The following is a 6,051-nucleotide window of genomic DNA, read 5'->3' as shown; positions in this document are numbered from 1 at the left end:
TTTTCACTGTATATATATTTCAAAATATAGAATCTTTATCATTTTAAACACACTAAAAATGTTCTGGTATATGAGATCTCTTTGACGCTCTTATTTCTTTGCTGAGGTTCTCTAGAGACTTTCATGAATATCAAACAGCTGGAGAGATCATCTGGGAACTGGAAGCCTGAATGCTGTAAGCAAACTATTTGAATTGAGTAAGTCAGATTCCTATCTATAAAACAATTTTTTAAAAAAGAAAAAGTTAAAAACAAATTAAATTAGAATAGGGCATGGAAGTATCAATTAACCTGGCAAGTAAATTAAGTGGAAGTTGGTTAAGAGAGCTTCTGTAATACTATTCTCTTTGTTTCTGCCATTGACCTAGTTACAGGGCTCACTTATCTCCTTAGCTGATTCCCTTGAAAAAAATTATCTTCCAGTCATGCTTGGTTTCTTTGTCTAGGTTTGTCCCTCAGCCAGTAAGGGACAGAGAAAGACAGGGACTCCCAGGGAATGAAGCCTGATAAGCTGGAGAAGATTTTAAAATATTCGGTTACTGAAAATTTACTTTTGATTTCTAAGATTTTATTGTTCCTGATAAATTGAGACAGGAACTGAGATAGGGAGAAAAGTTCCACTTTTTCTATGCTGTCCTCTGACAGGCACAGCACTGTGACGAGGAAGAGGTCTGACTTTAGTCAGATCATCATCCTACTAAACTCCACTGAAACCAAAACATACCAGGCAGTCCCATATGTCATAAGAATTAAAAACATGGCTCCCATTTCCTAAGGATGCTTTTACAGAAAACTTTCCACTGTAAAACTTTATGATTTGAATCTTCATAGCCAACAGCAGAGAACATGTTCACTGCCTCAATTATATATCATAACAATCACAATAGAAGCTGACCTTCTAGCCCTTTACAGTCAAGACAAGAGAGAGAATAGGCCTACAGAACAAATTGTCTGCTATTCCTCTGACCACCTGGCTCCTCTTGGGTTGTAGAGTCCTGGGAAAGTATTGAGACATGAGGAAAAATATACATCACAGCCCAAGAAGACCTAAAAACTAGAACATTTCAGTAAGGTCTAGAGACATGAGTATAGTCCTGGCCTAATCAGGGCAAAGTGAGTGCTGTCAAGAAGGATAAGAGTAAGAAAGAAAAAAATAGCAGGGATTTCCAGTATCCTAATTCCACTTTCTCACTCCACTAGTCAGATTACTCTTTTCCTTAACTTTGTTTGAGCATCCTCTATTGTTGGAGACTGGCGTGACAAAAAAAGGGGTAAAAGTAAAATGTCCCCTACCTCTCCTCAGTTAAATATAGCTAAAACATAAAGTATAAAGAAGAGAGTAATAGAAGAAGTTGAGCTGACAGACTGAGGCCAGATCTCAAAGGGCCTTGTATGCCACAATAAGAAATTTTAATTTTATTATTCAGGCAGTAGGGAGAATCACAAATTTTCAGTATTGAAGTACCATGATGAGACCACTTTTTAAAAAGACTCTGCAACCAAAGAAGATAAATGGCCAAAAAAATGAAAAAAATGCTCGACATCATTAGTCATCAGAGAAATGAAAATCAAAACCACAATGAAATGCCAATTCACACCCATTAGGATGGCTATTAAAAACAAACCAATAAACCATAAAATAGCAAGTGTTGGCCACGATATGGAGAAACTGGAATTTTTATACACTGTTGAGAAATGGAGGTTGTAAGTTGTGAAGTCATTATGAATAGTGTGTGGCAATTTCTCAAAATGTTAAATACAGAGTTGTCATAAGACCCAACCGTTCCACTCCTGGGTATATACCCAGGAGAAACAAAAACATGTTCTCACACACACAAAAACCTGTACACTAATGTTTATAGCAACATTATTCATAGTAGCTAAAAAGTAGAAACAACCCAAATGTCCATCAACTGATGAATGGATAAACAGAATGTGGTATACCCATATGATGGAATATTATTCAGCCATAAAAAGGAACAAAGTACTGATATATGATACAATGAGGATGAACCTCAAAAACATTACGCTAAATGAAAAAAGCCAGACACAAAGACCCACATGTTGTATGATTCCATTTATGTGCCATGTTTAGAATAGGCAAATCCATAAAGACAGAAAGTCAACTAGTGGTTGGCAAGAGATGGTGTACAGGGAAGTTGAAAAGTACAAGATTTAGGGTGATGGAAAAGTTCTGTAATTAGATAGCGGTGATGATTGTAAAAAAAAACAAAATAAATTAGATAATTCTTAAGGTCTTTTCAGCTTGGTTAAATTATGTAAGGTAATGCATTCAATGGATTTAGTACATGCACAACAAATATTAGATACTTATTGCAATATCTTGGCTCTATTCTCTTCATTTTATCTCTGGTAGAACGTACACAAGGTTAAATTAAAACAACCCACTAACTGACAAAAGAGGGAGTTAAAACTTAAAACACTACCTCTTTCAACATTTTCACTCTCGTCTCTCATTTTTTTTTTTTTTTTCAAATTAGGATAGGGCTATAGGGTTGTTAGTATGGGCCTTGATAGACAAAGGAGTCATGGTTATGTTAGCTAAACAATATAAGGCCAGGAAAACCAAACCAAACAACAACAACAAAACATCATTTGTGTTTCCATACAGAAAACCTATACTGGAAATAGAGGTGGGGAGGAAAGTAACTTGTATTCATTATTTTTATATTTCTCCAGTGTCTAACAGAGATTAGCACCTACTAGTTGCCAAAAAAATGTTAATAAAATCTGATATGTAACCAAAAGGCTAGAATAGCTCCTGGAACATTAAGAGCTGTTCTGTAAATGTTAACTATTATTATTGTAAGTCATGAAAGAAAAGTGAAGCTTCTATCCTTGAGTAAAATATGTTTACAGACCATATTCAAAATGAACACTACCTCTTTCCCTTATTGTAAATAATAATTTATAATGTAAGTATAATTATTATAATTACATATATTATAATGTAAGTATCTTTGAAGGTATATGTCATAACTGTCTATTGCTCAGCACAAATACATTGGCATTCATACAGCTCACATTCAAGATAAGGTTTTTCCATTCTAAATTGTATATTTAAAGTTTTTTTCCCCCTCACTCAAAGTAACATTTGTCATACCCCAGATAAGAGAGTAAAGAAAGCTTTATACCTTTGCAGAACTGGAACTGAGATTTTAAAATGTTTCTTAGCATAACATTTCAGGTATATGAAATTTTCATGAGTCATTCTTCTCTAGTAAGGGCAGGTGTTTTTCATAGTGATTGTTAATGATTTTTCTGCTTTTCATGTATAGATCACTGACCAAAAAACTAAATTACCTTAAGGGGAAAAAGCCAAAACATGGACAGGAAGCTATCTATCTTTTTATCATCATCCGCCGACTCCTGAGGTCATCTTCCAAATGGTTATAAAGTGCACTAACGTCAAATACGGAGAGGAACGCAATTTCATTGGGGATGGGGGGATTGGGTAATGCTAACTGGGGTTTATCATTCTAAAAGTAGGACAGACTGCGAAAGGAAAATGTGCTGAGTTAGACATTTCACTTCAAATCATCCTGAGCCGTACGGCTTTCTGCAGTAATTCCCAAACCTTTCTCCACGACAGAATCACAAAGAGTACTTGTTAATATACAGATTCCTGAACTTCACCCTGGAGAATTTGATTGAAGAAGTCTGGATTGTGGCCCCAACCTTTGTGCTTTTAAACAGCTATCCAAATGTTTCTAAAGCAATGACATTCAAGTGTGGTTTACAAATTTTAGCAGAGCTGGTGAGTAACTGAAGACTTTACCAAGCAAACATGAAAGGGTGTGAAGAGCAAGCATTCTCAAGAGGTCATTGGCTTTGAAAAGACATAACAGTTCTGGAAACAGAAGCTTGTTCAAAAGCAACTCCAGAGATGCAGACTTCTGCCCAAGGACAAAAAGTTTATTGCCCCATTTCTAGATAGTACTAAATCTGAGGTGAAAATAATAGAAATTAGGCTATTACGAAGACCACTGTGGCCATATGAGTACTGCAGATATTTTTGTGGTCTTATGCTTTTTTTCTTAAATATACTATTAAGAAGACTTACATATTAAGAATAATAAACTGCCCAAAGTGTTGTTTTCTTGGTTCAAATTCAATGTGATTTCTTCTACAAAATAGCAAAGGTGGTTCTCATTTAAGAAGCCAGACAAATTCAGTTCGAATTTGGATTCCAGCCCTTGTTACCTCTGTGATTATAGTCAAATTATTCAACCATTTTCTGCTTGAATTTTCCCAACTGAAAAACTGAGATTATAATATCTGACTTTTTGAAATGCTTTAAAGATAAGAGATATAGTATGAAAAATACCTAGTATTGCAGCTGGCATAGAACAGCCTTTTATTATTATAGCAACTATTTTTACTATAATACTTTCTTAATCATATTACTTTTAAATATGTTAATGATAATAAAAGGAGCTTGCATCATTCTATTTGTTTAAAAAAATTTAAGTGCTCACCAGATTGAAGAGTAAATGATGATGTAGTTTTTATTGTCAGTGTTTCGGGATTATTTACCGAGTATCTATGCATCCCATTGTCGTTTCAGTTGGGTAGTTATACAATTTGCACTACATTATAAATACTCACTTAATATATTTTATTACAATCTAGCACTGAAATTAATTTTTTGTGTGTGTGGAAAAAAGAGGACACAGATATGAAATGAGATACAAGTTTTATAAGCAATGCATGCATTCTTCTTTGGAGGATGACTATGTGTTTACACTTAATTTGAGGCAACCAAAACATTTTATAAAACTTAATAAGTCGAGATAAAGTTGCATTATATTTGATTTTTGAAACTCATTATGAAGGGGTTCCTTATTCAGAAAACAGACTATGCAATTAAAGGCAGTAAAAATGACAATCACCTCAGAATAGGCCACGGAATTTTCAAAGAGATGTCGGAGTGAATAACTTATGTAAAGTACTTTTCAGGCAACAAATGATAATTTGTCAAAAATATCTGACAGATTTTCAGGAAAAATTAATTTCCAGCAATATATAATTTAATTATGTTAAGGAATCAAGTTCTAGCAGGAGAGGTACTGATTGTTTATTTTCTATGATTTTCTTCAGGATATAGAGATCGAGTTCATAAATATTTGTTCTGAAAACCAGTATTTTACATAAATATAAACTAGACATAACTGCTAATTCTCAAGGGTGATGCAGAACAATTTATGAATTCTTAATGAGAAGACTTAAACTTCTGTTAGAAAAAGAAAGTGATATAATTGTTACACCATGTAGAGTTTCTTTATTTCTCAAAAAGCTGTTATTGAGCAAATAAGTATTATTATATGTATAGTACATTTTATTTTGTAACAAATATTTTACAACACAACATCACATATGACAGAATCAAGATCCCATCTTCTAAAAGAAGCAAGAGACTGTTGACCATCTTCCTCTAATTTTACTTTACTTTAGTTGAGCTAGAGAGGAGGCAGTTTGTGACAGAACATGGCATATAAGCAATTACATGATAGTCATGATACAATTGAGAAGAGATCAGGTCTTACCTTTCTCTTAATGTTACAATTGTAAAAAGAAATTGTTTCAACAATCAATATGTTGGAGATACAAGTGATAAAAACACCATAGGAAAAAAATCACATGGCTATTATATTATATATCAATTACAATGATTGATAATAAAGTATTCCCAAATTGCTACAAAAAGATTAAATTATCTGCTTAAAGTGAACTTAATTTTTAAAAACTTTTTGAATATACACGAACAAATAAATAAGCAACTTTCCATATATAATGGAATTGGAGATGTAAAACGAGTTAAATGCTTGAAGCTTTGTTGCAGTGCTGTGTCATTCCAAATAGACTGGTATGGCATTTTGTGTAGGCCTCTGTCACCATGGAAGCTCAGCTGAAACTGGCTCTACAAGTCTCTGTCTCCACCTTATTGCATTTAATACCACTATTAGCTGGGATCATGGGTGGTCACCACTTTATGCTTTACCCCACTATCATAAAATCATAATTAGAGCCC

This window comes from Pteropus vampyrus, unplaced genomic scaffold (genome assembly GCF_000151845.1).
Source record: "Pteropus vampyrus isolate Shadow unplaced genomic scaffold, Pvam_2.0 Scaffold9, whole genome shotgun sequence".
NCBI lineage: Eukaryota > Metazoa > Chordata > Mammalia > Chiroptera > Pteropodidae > Pteropus > Pteropus vampyrus.
This window is presented reverse-complemented; position numbering follows the sequence as displayed.